This window comes from Cryptomeria japonica, chromosome 10, assembly GCF_030272615.1.
Source record: "Cryptomeria japonica chromosome 10, Sugi_1.0, whole genome shotgun sequence".
NCBI classification, from domain to species: Eukaryota; Viridiplantae; Streptophyta; class Pinopsida; order Cupressales; family Cupressaceae; genus Cryptomeria; species Cryptomeria japonica.
In genome coordinates this window covers 386,584,513-386,605,232 of record NC_081414.1, presented here as the reverse complement: position 1 = coordinate 386,605,232, position 20,720 = coordinate 386,584,513, and positions in this window count along the sequence as shown.

Here is a 20,720-nt window from a genome sequence, read left to right as displayed (position 1 = left end):
AGCAATCCATCTGTTGAGAGAAATGACCTCCATATGGTGGAGACAGGAGGAATACAAGTGTGGTTTAGTTCCTGATACTCTCACATGGGAGATATTTACAGAGAGGTTCAGGGAGAAGTACTTGTCAAAACATTACAAACAGCATAGGATAGATGAGTTTCATGACCTCTAGCAAAAGGGTCTCTTAGTGACCCAGTACGAGAGCGAATTCTTTGAGCTCTTGCCATACGTGGACTATCTAAAGGATGAGAAACTTCTCATTAATCGTTTCATTAGAGGGCTGAATGTCAGCGTAGCAGGACCAGTGAGGATGTCTGCTCCAAGGAGCCTTCGGGTTGTCATGGACAAGGCACTGATAGCAGAGGAGATTTAGGTCAGACCATAGGATACTAGGGATCGGTTCCAAAATTGAAACCCTACACCCCAGACATACGGATTTCAGAAACCCCATTGGAAGGGAAATAACAGAAACTCACAGAGGTTCTCCAAACCCCCTCCTCCACAATAGTCACAACAAAACCAGAGGCAGAAGCATCCACAGTATCAGCAGGGCGCAAAGCCTAAGTAGTGGCAGTCTCAGGGTCAAAGGCAAGATCAGCGATCTCAGGTTCCTTACACACCTTCGGCAAGGACTCAGCAGTCCTCCAGGGGTGGGTACAGTGGATCTAGCAGGATAGGGGGACAGGCTTTCTCTAGGCCTCAAGGCACCCAGTTTCAGGCACGCGGTGCTTGCTTTACATGTGGAGCCATGGGGCATATGGCAAGGGATTGTCCTCAGGGTTAGATGGTAGGGAATCAGCAGATGGCCACACCAGAGACTATAGTTAGAGATATGGGCAAGTCCCATAGAGTCTTCATAGCGGTGGACAGCTGCCAGGCTGAGCACCAGGCCACAGTCATTGAGGTTGCAGGTATGATCAAAGGTAATAGTGTATCTATATTATTTGATTCAGGAGCTATTGACTCCTTTATATCTCCATCGGTTGTGGAGCGTTGCGGGCTAGTGGCAACTAGACAGGGTGTCAGTTGGGAAGTGGAATTAGCTTCAGGGGCTAGAGTGTCAGTGGAATCAAAAGTTAGGGCATGTTAGCTGTAGATTGGCAAGACCACCACCCTAGTAGACCTTAGAGTTACGCCACTTGGATCTTATGGTATCGTACATGGCATGGATTGGCTTTATGCCCATAGAGCCAAGATGGATTTCCGCAGGAAGGAAATTGAGTGTGAGGATGATCATCGTTTGCCCATAGTAATCACTGGGATTCAGAGACCTGTGTCTCTTTGTATGATCTCTACAATGCAGCTTAAGCGGAGCATGCAAAAGGGATGTCAAATTTTTGCCATCACCATTAGTGATAGGGAGGAAGAGGATGAAAAGGAAACATCAATTGATGACCATCCTATCCTTAAGGGATATTCAGACGTGTTTCCCTCAGAGCTACCTAAAATGTCACCCCGTAGAGAGATTGAATTTCATATAGACCTTGTACCAGGAGCTGAGCCAGTTTCTAGAGCACCTTATAGGATGACCACAAATGAGCTTAATGAGCTCAAGATGCAGCTTGAGGAACTACTAGAGAAGGGTCACATTCATCCTAGTGTATCCCCTTGGGGTGCACCAGTCATCTTCGTGAAGAAGAAGGACAGATCTCTCTGATTATGCATGGATTATCATTAGTTGAACAAAGTAACCATCAAGAATCGATATCCTTTACCCAGAATTGATGATTTATTCGGCCAACTTCAGGGTGCCAAAGTATTTTCCAAGATTGATCTGAAGTCGGGATACCATCAATTGAGGATAGTGGAAAGCGATATCCACAAGACTGCATTTTGCACTAGATATGGCCACTATGAGTTCACCATGGTTCCATTCGGTCTTACAAATGCTCCAGCTATTTTCATGAGCCTCATGAAAGGGGTATTGCATACATTTCTAGACCGCTTTGTGATTGTGTTCCTCGATGATATATTGATATATTCTGGAAATGAGAAAGAGCATGAGGAACACTTGAGACAGGTTTTACAGTGTTTGAGGGACAATCAGTTGTTTGGCAATTTGTCAAAGTGTGCTTTCTTTCGATCAGAGGTCAAGTACCTTGGGCACGTTATTTTTGGTGATGGGATCTCAGTAGACCCATCCAAGATCAGAGCTATTATGAATTGGCCAGTGCCAACCAGTGTGACAGAGGTCAGGAGCTTCATGGGCTTAGCAGGATATTACCGACGCTTTGTAGAGGGATTTTCCAGAGTCGCACATCCTATTACTTCTCTTCAGCGTAAAGGGAAGAAATTTGAGTGGACAGAGAAGTGCGAGAGGGCCTTTTAGGAACTCAAAAAGGCACTTACTAGTGCACCTATCCTTGTAGTACCAGATCCCTCAGCTGACTTCATGGTTTGCACAGATGCTTTCCTAGAGGGTTTAGGAGCAGTTCTTATGTAGGATGGTAGGGCTATAGCTTTTGAGTCTAGGAAACTTAAGACTCATGAGCTTAACTAGCCTACTTATGACCTTGAGCTTGCAACAATAGTGCATTCACTTATGAAGTGGAGACACTTCCTTTTGGGTCATCATTTTAAGCTTCATTCAAACCATCAGAGTCTTCAGTACATATTCACTCAGCCCAACCTTAATGCACGACAGAGGAGATGGATGGAGTTCTTGTGCGAATATGATTTTGACATTCACTACATCAAAGGGAAAGAAAACGTATTTGTTGATGCTTTGAGTAGGAGACGTCATGAGGTATACATCATATCTATGGGCACGTATTTGAGAGACTGTATACTGTAGCAGTTCCCAGAGGATGGATGGTATTCAGAGGTTTGTCAGGTGATACGATCTCAGGGAATTTTAGAAGGAAAATATGTGGATTATTCCTTAGAGTCCGATGGACTATTACACCATAGAGGGTGCATCTATGTACCTTCTTCTGAGGGATTGCAAGAGTTCATTGTCATGGAGGCTCATAGAGCTCCTTATGTAGCACATCCCAGAGTTAAGAAGATGCATGCTAACTTGAGACAGTTATATCATTGGCCAAGAATGCGGCAGCTCATTGCTGAGGTAGCCCGATGCCTCGAGTGTCAGAGAGTCAAGGCGAAGCACCGCCATCCAGGTGGGTTTCTCTAGTCTCATGCTATACTAGAGTGGAAGTGGGATACTATATCCATGGATCTCATCATTGGTCTTCCTATGTCATCTCATCGCCATGATGCCATCTTGGTGATAGTTGACAAGTTGACCAAAGTGGCCCACTTTTCACCAGTTTAGACTACCTTCACAGCACCAGTAGTAGCATAGGTGTTCTTGTGAGACATTGTCATACTTCATGGTGTTCCATGCAAGATTATTTCTGATAGGGATTCCCTCTTCACTTCTTCCTTTTGGAAGGCATTACAGGCAGCTATGGGCACTAAGCTCAATTTTAGTACAGCCTATCATTCGAAAACGGATGGTCAAACAGAGAGGGTTAACCAGGTGTTAGAGGATATGCTTCACATGTACATCATGGATCATCAGACTAGATGGGAAGAGTACCTTCCCTTAGTGGAGTTTTCCTATAACAATGGGCATCACACTTCTTTGGGGATGCCACCCTATCAAGCATTATACGGCAGGCCTTGCAGGACACCATTGAGTTGGGACCGCATAGAGGACAAAGTTGTTATTGGTCCTGAGATAGTTTGGGATATGGAATAGTAGGTGGATTTGATTAGGTAGCATCTTAGAGAGGCACAGGATAAACAGAAGAAATATGTAGATGCGAAGAGGATAGTTCGTAGCTACTTAGTTGGAGATAGAGTTTTCTTGAGAGTGTGACTGCATAAGAGTCCAATCCATTACGGAAAGGGTTCTAAGCTCGCACCTCGCTTTGTAGGACCATTTGAGATCCTTGAGAGGATAGGACTAGTTGCCTACCATTTAGCATTACCACCTAGCCTGTCACGCATCCACGATGTGTTCCATGTATCAGTTTTGAGGAAGTATATCTATGATAAGTCTCATATTTTAGATGGGGATGCCTTGCAGGTGGAGTAGGATGGGCAGCTAGCTTTGGAGCCCATTCGCATTTTGGCATGCCGGACGCTGGCCCTTCGAGGTTGAGATTTGGACCAGGTTAGGGTCCATTAGCATTGCTATGATGAGGTTACAGCTTCATTGGAGGACGCAGCACATATGAGATCAGAGTACCCCCATCTTTTATAGAAACTCCAGGAGAAAGTTCATGCCTAGAGGGGGAGGGTGTGACGCCCTACCCTAACTCAGTCTAGCATTTCAGTGATTTTTATGTTGAGACTATTATGGATGCTTTATTTTTATGCATTATGGATTTAGAACTTATATGATTCCATGATATGGATAACATTGCTATATGTTGATGCTTCATTTCTATGATTTATGATATAGAACTCTACATGATTCTAGAATAGGATGAACTTAAGATGATATATGTCATTATTCGATTTTTAGGACTTTACTATGATGATAGAAATAGGATGCATGTTTTATGTGTGGATCAAAATTATGAGAATTATGATAATTTCTTATGTGGATTTATTTGGATATAAGGTGTATTGATTTGTTTAAATGTATATTGTATGTAGAGTGTTTGATGTGTATTCTTATTCATGTGTTTTATATTATATAAGGTTATTTGAGATTACTAATGTGTAATTGAGATGCGCAGGAAAATTATCCATGTGACCATGGAAATATTATGGAGAACCAAACCTAGACCTATGTACGTTCGTAAAACTAGGGTTTGTTTATTTGGAGAGACAACACCCCGTTTGTATAGTATTTTATTTGTAAAATGGATGTTGCATGTATGTTAGATTGAATTTATTTATTTGTGTAAATCCAATAAGAGACAAGATTTCATGTATAATTTTGTAAAAGTATTTTTATTGTGTCACTTGACACATGTGTTGATTTATGTTTTGGTTTTTTTTAAATTGTCTCTTGGAGGAAGTTGTTTAACCATAACTTTTTCAGTTAATTTAATGTGATTCCATAATTGCCTTGGGAAGAGAATCTTTGGGGTGGTCAACTTAAGTTTGACCCGAAAATTAACTTTAGAGGCATTTAAAAGGGGTTAAATGGACACCTAGGGGTAGTTTAAGAGTGTTTCCTAAAGCCCATAAGTTATACCTAAGGGTTAGGAGTAATTTTAGGCATGTTTCAACTCCCATGTGACCATTTAGACACCCTAAAAAGTGGATTTCCTAAGTTGAGCGAAAAATAAAAATTAGAAGGCATCACCTAAGTTGTTAACTTTCCTTTTTGATGAGTGATCATTTGGGATCTTTTTTCTGACTTTTCCTTTTTCAATTTTAGAAACCTGTGAGAACTCTCACTGAGGCCTTTTTAGGTAAGAATGAGAGATTTTGTGGGTAATCACCCACTCTCCATTTTTGGAGACAAGAATTTTTGAAAGAAAAGATAGATTTGGTTTTAGGAATTTGGCTAAGTGTAGAGAAGCCAGGGATTGTGGATTTGGGCTGCTCATCCTCAACTTATCTAGCATACCTTTGGGCAGTTGAAGGTTGGTTAAAATTCCCTTTTTTATGTTTTTATATTGTATGTTATGTTGAAAGGAATTGCATGTGTGAGAAGGCTTGTTTCTTGTATTTTTTCCTTATGAAAATTTATTTCATATTCTACATTTTACTCTTGCGTATATACTGTGTTTTAGGAGTAACCAAGACCTCCTACTCTTGGGAGGGAGGATGGTCTTGTGGGTGGTAGAAGTTTGATAGCCCTCGAGTGAGAGGCTCTCGTTAAGAGAATGATCTCAAGGGATTCCTATGTAACCCTTGTTGCATGGCTTGTTTATGCATTTGGGGGTCATAAGGAGGGAAATAAGGCATGAATGCCTTGGGGACATAAGGTTGTGGGGTTGTTATACTTAAGATTTATCATTGGTTGTCATGAGGTGGCCTTGAATTTTACCATACTTGCAGTCTCCTCAGGGTATTTGGTCCACTACCACCCATGTATAGACATCACATTGTGTGGTGCAGTGTAGCCCTGGGATGGGAATATGTTTGTGATTGTTTTCCCTTGTTTATTGTGTTTGCATGTGTGTAACCTGTCTAGGGCTTGGTTCTCCAAGCTCGTGGGTGGCTACTAGTTAGCCTAGGCTGGAAGGTGAGCACTCCATGGTCACAGCTTTTGATTTATTGCAGGTTGTTGGAAGAAAAGAATAGGACATGTAGATGTGGCTGGCATTATTTGTTGCAGAAAATATATTTGTAAATGTGATTAATATTCTTGGAAGTCCTCATTTATTTGAAATGAGAGACCTATTTGTAAAGTTGACAATAGTGTCTTGGAAATATGTTTTAATGAAATGTAATATTTATTTATGCTATTTTGCATAAAAGAAGACCTAAAATATTGTAGTCATTTCTAAGGGATTCTTTTTAATATTTCCTAGATCTAAATAGTTGTTGTTAGAATTTATTAAATACTGTCATTTGATATGTGCATAAAATAATATCTATGCTTATACAGATTAATTGAAATAAGTATTTTCTGGAATTGTTGTTTTAAGTATATTTAATTTTGTTATTTACCTTATTTTTGCAGAAAGTAAAATTATAGTTAAATAATCTATCTATTGTTTTTAAAATAAATACAACGATTTGAATATGAAGAATTTATCTAAACTGCTAAATATATATATATATATATATATATATATATAATTTGCATGTCTATATTAATATGTAAATGAAATCATTTCTTAAAAATAAACAAAATAAACTTATTGTTTAATATATATATATATATATAAATATATTTATATATATATATATAAATTTAAACCTATATATATATATATATAAATGTAAACCTATATATATATATATATAAGTATATGTATATGTATATGTATATTACATATACATATACATATACACATACATACACATACACATACACATACACATACACATACACACACACACATATATATATAGTTGCCCTTTTTAATAATAATAAACAAAAAAAAAAATATGGGGTAGGGTTTGGGCCGAGCATTGTGTTAGCATAGTGGTCGGCGTTCGGTCGGCACCACTGTGGGCGACCACAGTGGTCGCCGCCACTATGGAAACCCACAGTGAGCGGCGCCCCCATGGTCATCGTCGTCGCCTCCCCAAGCCTGTCGAACCTTCAATCATGGCCGCCACTCCACCATGAAAACATTCAGCCCCTGCATAACATTAAGAAATCAAAAAATATATATATAAAACCCTAGCCCGGGTAGGGCTAGAGTAGTATAGAAGAGAGTAAGGAAATTATAAAATATGAGGTATTTTATAATATGCATTCTTAGTTAGGGTTTGCATGAATATTTTTATAAATATGTGGAAATTATTATAGTATTTAAATATATATATATAGAGTTTGAAAATATAAGAGAATAAGGCAGATTTTAGATTTAATATTTATTTAAGTGTTTATAATTTATATATGTTTTAATAAACATATGGATTTAATTAAAGAAGAAAATAAAATGTTTAAATTTAAAATACTATGAAGTTTAATTCCTTTAGAAATATTATGACAAATAGGGTAAGTTATTTTGATGAGATTAAACTTTACAAGAGAATTTTCCTTATGAATCTAATCGACATCTTTAGTCGATTTAGTTTAAACTACATTTTAATTATTGTTAAAATAAAATATAGACATTTACAAATCTAAGTGCTAGGACTAATTTAATTAGATCCTAAGAACAATTAATGAATATTGGAGATTTATTGTTACCTACGTTAATTAGTTGACTAAATTAGTTTATTGATTAAAATCGATGAGACAATAAAACTATTCATTTAATATACCGCATCTAATTTTAAATTATTTTTACTTACTTGAGTTAGTAGATAAAGTTAACTCTAAACATAGTTAAGACAAAATATGTTAGAGCATTTCATATTTGCTAATTTAATGTTTTAAGTTGTGATTTAAAAAAAAAAAAAAATTATCCCGTTCGTGCCCAAAAGTTTGGGCATGACACTATGAGGTTCAAATCTTTAGGAGGTTGCAGAACCTAAAGAAAAAAGAAATGGATGTGATGACATACACAAAGGAGTTTCATAAATTGAGCCTGAGGGCAGGGCACCATGAAGACGAAGTGGAGAAAATAGCAAGGTATATAAATGGGTTGAGACATAGCATACAATACAAATTGAGTCTAACTACCCCTAGGAGTGTAGACCAATGTTTTAAGTTAGCCACAAGAGTAGAAGATAAGGTTAAAAGGAGGTAGGAAAAGCAGGCCAGGGGTAGACGAAAGAAAAATAGAGGAAGAGGAAACTTTGGAGGAGGTAGAACGCAATTCCAAAAGTATCAAGGGGAGACTAGTGGACAGCAAGAACAAACCAATGAGCAAAGAGGTGGATTCAGGGGTAGGAGATCTAACACAAGAGGTAGATTTGGAAATAAAGGAAGAGGATCAAATACATTCTTAGGGAAGTGTTTTCAATGTGGCCAAATTGGTCACCCTGCTTGAAGATGACCGAACAAACCAAGTACAAGCTCATATGGAGGGGAAAGGAGGATGCAAGTTGTTCATGAGGAAGAGGCAGAGAGTGTGAACTCACCATCATTGCTTCCAGAACTTGTGGTAGGGGAAAACTTACTCATGAGGAGGACATTGATCAAGGTTCCAACCATCAAGGAACCACCACAAAGAAAATCTTTGCTTAGAATCACATGTATGGCACAATGTAAGCTATGTAAAGTGGTAATTGATTCCAATTCTGCCAATAATTTAGTTGTAGTAGAGATGGTAGAACTGTTAAAACTAAAGAGGATCCCTCACCCCACACCATATAAGGTGTCTTGGCTAAATAAGGGCCAGCAAGTACTTTTCAATGAGTAGTCTTGGGTAGAGTTCAGTATTGGTCCGTATGAGGATAAAATTTTGTGTGAAATCATTCCCATGGATGTGTGCCACGAACTACTTGGAAGGCCCTGCCAATATGATAAGGAATCCCAACATGATGGAAAGAAGAATGTCTTATACTCTTACCACACTAAAGGAAGATGAGACTGCAGTCCATGAAGGACCTAGTGTAATGGTGGTGAAGGAGAACGAGTTTATGAAGAGCTTGGAAGAAGAGGAGTGAGGATATGCTTGGTGAGAAATATTTTGAGCCCGTGTGTTGTGCCAACTGTTTTGGCACCCAAAAAAGATGGAGATTGGAGGCTTTGTATAGATTCAGGGGCTATCAACAAGATAACCATTAGATATAGATATCCCATTCCCCGGATGGAAGATCTTATGGACAGTCTGGCTGGAACAAAATACTTTACTAAACTTGATTTAAAAAGTGGCTATCATCAAATAAGGATCAGAGAGGGGGATGAGTGGAAGACAACTTTCAAGACTCATGAAGGCTTTTATGAATGACTTGTCATGCCTTTTGGGCTATATAATACCCCAATTACATTCATGAGACTCATTAATGAGGTCCTAAGAGACTTCATAAACAACTTTGTGGTAGTATACTTGGATGAGATTTTGGTATTTAGCAAGACAAAGGAGGGCTATTTGGAACACTTGGATAAGGTGTTAAGAATGTTGGATGAAGAAAAATTGATGATCAATATCAAGAAGTGTGAATGGATGAAAGAAGAGCTAGTGTATTTGGGGTTTGTAATTTCACAAGGAACTTTGAAGATGGATCCACAAAAAGTAGAGGCCATACTCAATTGGCCAAGACCTAAATCAATTGGGGAAGTCAAAAGTTTCCATGGTTTAGCAAGCTTCTACCATAAGTTCATCAATAATTTTTGTCATATTGTGGCACCCATGATAGACACCATCAAAGGTGAGAAGAGGAGTATATTCCAATGGACTAAGGAGACAAATCAGAGTTTTGAGTACCTCAAGACATGGTTAGAACATAAATTGATCCTTACCTTACCATATTTTAATAAGGTATTTGCAATAGAGTGTGATGCCAGTGGCTATGCCATAGGGGCAGTGTTGAGTCAAGAGGGGAAGCCAATAGCTTTCTTTAGTGAGAAATTGAATGAAGCCAAAAATAAGTATTCATCCTATGATTTGGAGTTGTATGTCATGGTGCAAGCACTTAAAAAATGGAGACACTGCCTACTTCCCAAGGAGTTTGTGGTATACATAGATAACCATGCTTTGAGTTTCTTAAATAGTCGGGAGAAGTTCAATCATCGACACATGAAGTGGGTAGAGAAATTGCAATCCTATACTTTTACCATAAAGCACAAGAAAGGGCAGGCTAACAAGGTAGTTGATGCTTTGAGCATGAGGATAATGATGATACAAGAGGTTTGGTTTCAAAGTGTAGGAATTGATTCCTTAAGAGGTATGTATTAGAATGATGCAGACTTTCATGAAGTGTTTTCTATTTGTGAGTAGTTACGGGGTTCTTTTCATAGTGAGTATGCAGATTATGTAGTACAATATGGTCTTTTGTTTAAGGGAGCTCAGTTATATGTCTCAGAATGTTCTATGAGGGAAAATTTGATTGGAGAGAATCATAGTGGCAGTCTTGGAGGACATTTTGGATGTGATAAGACATTGGATCAGGTCAAAAGGTTTTACTACTGGCCTAAGATGCACCTAGATGTGAAGAAGTTTGTGGAAGGTTGTGGTATATGTTAGAGAACAAAGGGGTCAAGTTCTAATGTAGGTTTGTATCAACCTCTACCCATACCCAATAGACCATGGGAAGCCATCAGGATGGATTTTGTTTTGGGTCTACCAAGGACCACAAGGGGATATGACAGTGTGTATGTGGTTGTGGACAGGTTCAGCAAGATGGCTCACTTCATTGCATGCAAAACAACCAATGATGCCTCCCACATCACAAATTTATTCTTTAAGGAGATTGTAAGGATCCATGGATGTCCATTATCCATTGTGTCTGACAGAGATTCAAATTTTATTGGACATTTTTGGAGAATATTATGGAGAAAACTAGGAACCAATCTGACTTTTAGTTCTTCCTATCATCCTCAAATGGATGGGCAGACTAAGGTTGTCAATAGGTCATTAGCCAACCTACTGAGATGCCTGATTAAGGAGCACAATAATCCTACCACAGGTAGAGTATGCATATAATGCTTCAATCAACCGGAGCATAGGGAAGAGTCCATTTGAAGTTGTCTATGGAGTGCATTCCAGAGGTATCTATGAATTCAAAGATTTGAGTGGAATGGATAGGAGGAGTTCCCAAGGTGAAGACCTTGTAGTAGTTATGCATGACATCCACAAATAGGTCAAGGAGACACTTGAGAAGAATGTGGACAAGTACAAGAAGGCAGACTTGAAGAAGAGAGATGTACAATTCAAGGTGGGTGATCTAGTATTGGCACATTTGAGGAAGGAGAAATTACCAAAAGGAAAGTATACAAATTTGATGATGAAGAAGATAGGGCCTTGTAAAGTGGTTCACAAGTATGGAAATAATGCTTATGAGATTGAACTCCCACCCAAGGTTGCCATCTCACCTATATTCAATGTAGTAGACTTGTATCCCTATAAGGAATCAGATTTTGCAGGTCAAGGAGAAGAAGGAGATAAAGATGTTGATATGGAATGGTTCAAGGACCTTCCACCTTCTCAGCCTATGCAACTTGAAGCCATTTTGGACTCAAGAGAAGTGAAGAGGACAAGGAGGAAATTTTTTAAGGAGAACTTAGTCAAGTGGCTAGGAATACCAATTGAAAATGCCACCTGGATCTCAGAGGAGGATATAGTACAACATGGGGTCTCAGTTGCAAATCTCATTTCATTAGGAGCATGAACTCTTTCCTCTCCGAGTGTATGGTGCAGGAGCACCAAGTATCAAGTCATCATGTTAATTAGATGTTTGTGTCTTAGGAGTTAAGGGTCATGTTATTTTGGTTCAATAAGGTCTATAGAGACCATTTTCAATGTCATTTCATGTTTTCAGGTATGTATGTCAAAGTTGCAATCATATTTTGCAAGTCTGTAAAAATTTGTCAATGTTGTAATCAGAATAAGTTATACCGATAAAGTGCCATTGTTGTAAAAAATTGTCAATCTTGTCATAGCGATAGTTATTCTGATGAGGTGTCATTGTTGTAAAAGAAGTGTCAAGTTTGTCATCGGGATAGTTTCTTCTATCGGGTTTGGCAAATATGGTTTAGCCAACTATGGAAGGTTATTCTGATAGTTGTTCATTTGCCTCGTTCGGTATAGCTATGTCGACATGGGTTCATCGAGGTAAGTTTACCTTATCGGAGTTGCACAAAAAGTTTATCTCACTGATAGTAGCTATTTTGATGGGTGAATAAAGGCTTCAGTTCGGGATTGCTATCCCAACATCAGTGTATGGTAGGGTCTTATTAGTTCGGGATTGTTATGCCAATGTATGTGTTCAAATTTGATTTTTCAAATGTGGAAGTCAAATTATCATGCAGTCCAATGGTCATGGTGGGAAAACACAAATTTGGTATAAATTATATAGCGACGTTGGAAAACTAATTCTGAGGTTGAAATATGAAAATTTGAATTTGAATCTGATTTTGTAACACAGTTTTAAAGTTTTAAAATCATTGGCATTGTATTGGAAGTTCTTTTCATTTTTCTGTAATTAATTTGTTTCTTGTACTTACATGTCGTTGTATGAATTCAAATTGGTTGGTCAAGTTGTATGTATGGTTAAGCATTGAATTATCTTCCAGTTGTTGGTGATCAGAGTTTCAAATTCGTTGTGAAGAAGAAGAAGCTTAGTCGTTAATACATGGAGACCTAGTTAGCAGGGTAACTAGGGTTTTAACCTTGTTTAACAATTCTCCCTCTCTGTATTGCATCATATATTAAGCTTAAATCTAGAGTTGGAACCTATTCATAACTTGTGAATACTCTTGTCAAGTATGTGTATGTTAATGGAATTTTAATGTCTACAAAGTTGTACAATTTTTGGCTTCTAACTCCTTCTGTACATTGTGGAGACATATTTGGTTTTATTTATAAACCCTATCCAAATCCACATGTTTGAATTCTTAATGAATACAAGCATGAGCATATTTTTTAATTTCTTTTTAAAATGGTGTTTAGTGCCTTAAATAAAATGTTGAAACTTATAGTTCATTAAAGGAATAGGCGATATATAATACCTCATCACAATTAAATTAAAAGGTAACTATGGGAGAAAAATCACACTCAAAGAAAACGATTATTGTCCTTAGTCAAAAAAATTCAAAATCCAAATGTACATGAAGAGTTATTGACTATATGAGAAAGAACCCAAACTATAAGGTTTTTTAATGTACATGTTTGGGTGTTGGTAAATAATTGCATAGGTCACACAATGTTGGAGCAACATTACACTTCATAAAATAATGATTCTTACAAGGAAAGACGAAGAAAATTCTCTTTCAACCTTTCTCACACACCTAATCTTTAAAGTAATATTGCATCCTTAGGTATTAATGTCTCTGGGTTGTTCTTTTATGCTAGAAAATGATGTGGATAAGAAAAGGTCATTCGTTTAAGCCTTGAGAGAATATTTTTCATCATCTTCCAATGTGGACATTTTATGGCCAACACATGACATAAACAAGTTATTGGAATCAAGGAACACTGAGAGGGGGGGGGGGGTGAATCAGTCTTCTACCAGTAAATAAAATTTCAAACTTATTCTCAAACCCACCAGAAGCAAATACAAGAAAGTAAAATGAAAAAACACAATATAATCAACCAAAAAACCATAACACCAATATTTTTACGTGGAAACTCAAAAAGGGAAAAACCACGGTGGGATTGGAACCCACAATATTCATATATTATGATCAGGAGTACATAAATATTACAAAAGGGGAACGCACATGCATTTAGGCTCACTACCTAGAGCTCACTGCTCAAATTACAAAATGGAAGTCTCGCTAACTTATAGATAATTTACAATGAGATCTACAATGATTGAACTCCAAAATAGCATCAAACAATGCCTGGATGAGTTTCGGTTAAGTACAAAAATTATGACAGTAACACCTCTACAACTCTACTTTGTTTTGCTTCTCAGTCGGCTATCGGATCAAGAATGCGCACATGAAACTACACCAAATAGGTTTATCAATCACTACTCACTCATACCATCCTCTAAAATGATCTTCTAAATTGGTCATATATATCTGCAATCACAAAATAAAATATTCATCAAGTCGGCCATCCATAATATGCAATGTAATGTGTAATAGGGTGTCGGCTTAGACCAGATCACTAAAACATATGCAGATCAACCAAATGATCTCTAAAATATTTCTACATGTCATCCCTATCATCCCATGTACGAATATCACCACCGTAATCACCGCTAAGATTCGAGACCAAAAAGGTGTTCTTCTTATCCTGAAATACCGGTGATAGATTACCGGACCACTTCCTCTACTAGTTACTAAAAACCATAACTACCAGATAGAATTTCTGAGGAGAGTTTCCATCAATGACAACCCTAATCCATTATCCATGCACTAGAATCCATCAGATGAGTGTCAATTGCCAACACAAGTTGGATAAGAAAATAATTTATTATTCTTTAGTTTACATATGCTCAATCAACACTAGTCAAAACATGAAAAGTTGTGGTGATAACGGCATTAGCAAAGTACTCCACCAAATTAATGCATTAGTAGAGATTTTATGATATCAAGTGAATTCAACCATGTCATGACGTTTATGATATATTATTTCAAACCCATGGATATCTATCCTTAATGGATAAATCCATTTGGTGTTGGCAAATTGAAGAAAACCTAAAGGAAAATAGTATATACTTGGCTACTATTGATAATCAAATGGCTCTATGCTATTTGAATAGTTTAATCAAATTGAGCAATCACTTGGATGAATCATTTTTAAGCATCAATTCTCTATTTTTTAAGAAATTACTATTTAATATTCAAGAAAAGGAATCACCAAAGCAAGTATGAGACATATTTAATGGTCTTTTCCAACATGAATGAACTAAATTGTAACTAAGGAATTAGGCATAAGGTTCATAATACTAAATTAGCCGATCGCAAAGATTAAAATCCTATGAAATAACCCCTAATACAATCAATAGAAGCATAGAAATAAATCATTGGAATAAAATGCAAACCAAATGAGAGTGCTCCTTCCATGTTATTCCATTTTTCTTCTTTCTCCTTCAAATGGTTCTGGATCTCACCTACAAAGTGAAAATGAGTAGCAAGAAAGACCACAAATGATGGCAAATGTGCATTGAAAATGGCAGCATAAGGACACTAGAAGAATGCTTAGAGTTGGTTAAAAAGAGTGCTCAATTTATAGGTCAAAAGTCTCAAAAATTGAAAAGGACAAATTGAATAAAAAATTGGCATGATTATGACAAATTGAATGAAAAATTCTGATGCCAAAAGATAACAAATTGAGAGAAATTTATGCTCATCAATTATGACAAAATGGAGAGGAAAAGTGTCAAATGATTTACAAATTAGGCTCAAAAGGGGCTCATAAAATTATGACACATTGGGAGGGAAAATAGATTTTCAATTATGATAAATTGAGCACAAAAACGGAAGCTAATTAGTCAAGAAATTAGGGGAAAAAGTTAGGGGAGAAAAAGGTGGGAGAAATTTATAATTTTTCATTTATTAATTTACCCATTGAGGATAAAATATCTCGAGAAGGTGGTAGGCATCAATTAGTCAATTAAATATATCATTTAATTGTGGCTCAAAAGGCATAGGATAAATGAATTAATCCATTTAACCTAAGGAGGACATCTTAGAAAAGGGATTAATAATTAAAGAATTATTAAACCCTAGAAGGAGAAAAGGGAAATGAATTAGGTCAAGACTAGATCATGACACAATTAAAGCTATAAACACATGATTACAATCATGATCAATGAAGATAATTGACAAAAACTTGATATTGATTGATGAAGACCAATGACAAATCGATTGAAGATGAAAAAAAGGATAAATTGATAAATGACGAATTGATAAGGGATCAATGACTAATTGATCCAAAATGACAAGGATTTGATGACTGATTGAGACCAATGACAAATTGATCAAAAGGTGTTGGTATTTTGGTATAGTTTTGTCATTGATGTCAACACCTACTAAAACACTAGCACTTTGGAGATCCAGCAACATTCATCGGCAAGCAAGTAACTATTGCATAGTTACTTGTATATGGTTCACCAGCAGGATATAATGATCACCGGCACTTGAAATGATATGGAAGACACTTGGTAATATCGAAGACATCGTGTGGACATTCTATCTTAATGAATTAATCATTGGTATATTCATATTTGCATATTTTCTTTTACCGGCAAATAGGTCCAAGGTTACCTAGGGTTACACTGACAGGTTTATCTTTTCCAGATCAGCATGGCACGCTATGGAAATGATTAATTGTTGTTGTAAATGCATTAAGCCGACATGTTCAATCGGTTATTGCATCAGATATTATATTATTTGTAAAATGTTTTTATTGTAATATCTTGTAGAGCCAACCTACTAAAATTGGTCTTAGGTTATGGTATAAAGGTAAGATCTTATTTGTAAGATCAAGTGTGGAATGCAAAAAAAAAGAATTGTGTGAAGGTATATGTGAGATTAAGCAGTGCAATACATGCAGACATCATTTGAAGGTGAAGTTAGGTTTTTGTGAAAGCATATCAGCATTACACCGGTACTGAATCCAGCATATGAAGATGCTATTTTGTGCAGTACATTCTTATTGGATTTAACCATCCAATTGTAGTCAATGTGACTCCCATTTTGCGATTGAGCAGTGAGCTCTAGGCTGTTGACCTTTTTGCATGTGTAGACCCCATTTATGTACACTTACTATCTGTAGTAGTGTCATCTGATTGTGGGTAAGGTTTCCCATCGTGGTTTTTCCCCTTACAAGGTTTCCACGTACAAATATTGGTGTCATGTGTTGTGGATGACTTTGTGTTTATGTTTCATGCATTAATCTTTACCCGTATAGCAATTAACTGTTAAAACTATCTACCCGCATACTTAACTGGTTTAATGGTATTAAGCATTAAGTTGGTTAAGTTGTTTTGGGTTTGAATTTATTAGACAACTGATTCACCCCCCCCCCAGCTCTCAATTGTCTCTGAGACCTAAATAATTGATGTTGCTCGCTTGTGATGTTCAAAGTGAAACTGATTATAGAACCTATTATTACCCCCAGTTTGTTGTAGATGCACTACCCAATTCATTGGTGAAGATATAGTAGGGCAGTACCAAGATCACCTTCAAATGGTATTCATTGTTAATGCACACGATATTGTTTCAGGGACATAAATATGGTGTAGGGAACCCAACTCTTTATGTGAGGCCAATTCAAAAGGGTGTTAAAGTACCAATCCAATTATGGACCTCTATCTGGGATAGTGAGTATGAGAATTCACAGGCTCTTGTGTTTGAGCAATAATTTGTGAGAAGGATTTATATTGCATGTGTAATAGAGGTTCCTCGACTAACCAATCAAGTTATGAATTTCTTGAGACCGAAAGGGAAAGAAGTCGAACTCAAGATAAGTATTGATCACAATTGGGATGATTGGCATTTGGATGAGATGTATGTATACATCAGAGTTTATGGATTTAAGGGGATACCACACATTATGTCATTCATGATACCAAACCGACTAGCTTCTCTAAAAATAGTAAGGCAAATGTATGAAGCTTCAGTTCCTTTCAGAAACAACCAAAAGGGATCTTTCTTGCCAATGTATCTTGAGATTGGTGACTTTGAAATAAATTCAAACAAAGGTTTTGAGCAGGCCATTGAATTGCTCAAATCTTTTCATTTACCATTAGGATTGAAGGCAAGAGAAATTGACCCAGAAAAGTATTACTCTTCTGCAAAGAGGGCAGTGACATTTGGAAGAGTTGAGCATGAATTTGAATTGAGAGAAGAGTTTATGAGAAATTGTACTTCTTATGAAGAGGTTTAGGCAAGTAGGTCAGTGTACTTTAAAGTATAAAAGATTGAAAGTAGAAAATAACTTGAAGACCCTTCTTATGAAGGCATCTTTCTAGAAGAATTTGACAGGGTGAAAAGGTTCAAGAGGATCATTCAGGATGCCCCTATTTTTCTATCCAATTTATCTGTTCCTCCACCCCCATCCCCAATTTCATCAACTTATGTAGTTGAAGGACAAGTTGATGTTTCTTCATTGGCAAGAATATCCCCAACACCATCATCACGTGTCGCTCTTTCTCAAGAGGTTGGTGATATAGGTGGTCATCAAGAAGAAGTGGAAGTGAATCAAGAAATAATGTTGCAGCCTTACATTCCACTTGATGAAAATAGTGATGATTTAATTCAAGTAAGCAGCTATCTGATAGAGGATGTGAGATGAAAAGAATCAAAAACTTTCTTGTCCAATGATGAATTTATTCACTCTCAGGAGTTCAAGTTGTTCATGTACAAATGGAAGGGAAGAGAAGTAGTCGGAGGGTAGAGGGAGACTCCCAATGAACAATGAGAGGAATACAACAGGAATTTTTATGCAGGGCTAAAATAAGAGTTGGAACATATGATACCTAAAAAGAGAAGACAATTGCTTAAATAGGCTGGATGTTTAATTATACTAGGGATGGACATATCATCTAGCATTGTCTTTGACAACTTGAGAAGGTACCAAAAGTTTGATTGTAATCTCACGGATGAAGGATATGACAAACTTAGTTTTGGTTCAGAGCTTAGACCTTCAAACAAAACTCTCTCCACATGGTGCTTATATCCCAAGGGGGAAAGACCAAGGTTAATCAATGATATGAATGAAATAATGGGACAATTCATGGTCTACGAGCTCAAAGATATTTCTGCTAGTGATATAGTAGAGTTTAAAGTAAATACTAGCTTTTTTAATCAAGCCAAGGTTGAGGAGTTAAATGAAATAATTGCACGGATCACTAGAGAAAATAATGAATTGAAGGAAGCAATGGGAGTTGCAAAACAAAAAAGTTTATTGCTAGAGGATGAGACCACTATTTCCAAGTTACAGACGAGCCTCATATTTGAGAGAAATGAAAGAGAAGAAGCTGAAAAACAAGTTCTTAGGTTGCAACAAGAAGTGATGTACTTAAAGAGGGATCTTAGAATGGGTAAGTTTGTGTGGGCCTGAGATCTTATCAAAAGAAAATTTGAACAATTGTTGCCTTATTTACAAATCTCACAAATGAGATATCAGGAATTATCTTTATGCAAAGGCAATGAGTAATCGAGATCCAATTGAAGCTTACTATAAGACACTTGTTTAAAAAGTAGCAGATAATTTACTGTATGAGTTAATTTACTGAGTTTGTTGATGGTCAAGGTGCCAAACTTTGGATTAGAATGTTAAATGAGTTAGAGTCCATGTTATCTAAGGCTGATGAGTTGTTGAGTAAGCACCGCAAGTTGCATGGACATATTGCACAATCTTTAAGTAGATTAGCCAAGTTACAAGGTACTCCTCTCCCTTCATTCATGAAAGAAAATAGAGAACTTAGAACAAAATAGGAAAGGAACGCAGAACTTGGAAATTCTCTTTTCCATAAACTATTGGATAAGGTCATGGATGATGTTGACAAGGTGGTGGAAAATTTATGAGTTTAACTGAGTGGTTTATATCAGCTGGAGTTTAGTGTCATAATTGTGAATAAGGTAAATGCTACTCTGGTAAACCCATCATACAATGCCCACATGGATTCTCGTCAAAACTTATTTTCTAGAGAGAAGTGATTTTTGCCAACTTGATGTTATCTTTGTTCTCATGTATTATGTTGTAACTTGATCAAGTTATTTCTTGTTTCTCATGTGACCTGTCAAAATAATTACAACTGTAAAGAAGTGATTCTATCTGAATCATGGTTTGTTATGAGGGTGGGCATTTTCTTGTTCTTGGTGTTTCCTTGTGATGTTGTTATGTATGCCTTCATGATGATAAAGAAAAGTAATCACATGTGGCATTTACCTGGCTTGAAGATTTTGTTTCTCCCTTGTTTCTATAAAAGGGAATTCAAGGCCATTTTGTAGGGGTTTTGAAAAAGCAAATTTGGAGTGACTTAGGAAAGTTGTTCTTGATATAGGGTCATTATTTTCTGATATGAAATTGTTGCATATACACTGAAAGTAATGAAACTATTTTGATGGATTGTCTCATATTAGTTGTCTTCAATTGTATGTTTTCATTTTTTAAGGATGAATGGAAATGTCTCTACAAGTTTCCTATAGATGTGTGATGTAATGTTTAGGTTTTCTTTAAGGAAGAAATTAAAATCTAACAATACATTACAACAATTTTAGGATAGCTATATGATTGTTTAAGAATGATCCATGGGAATAATAATAGGATATATCTGTAAGGCATTTATATTTGACAATATGAATGTGACTCTTATCTGCCTGTCAAAAATATGACTCTACACCCATGAATAACACATTGGTCCGATGATATGTATGTTCAGTAACCACAATACCTTTAAATCAATCTTTTTTGTTTGTTTTATTATTTGTTTATGCTGGAGTTTCTAATTCTCATGTGAAAATATTCTATGTAATAATCAGAATAGGGCCAATTCTGAGTTGCTTATTAATGTTTCAATTTGATATTGTTGAGAACTATATGTTTCAATGCAATACTGATCTAATGGGTGTGAGTCTGTAAGTATTGTCATAGGTTAACCCACTTGGGTTTTGTAGAACC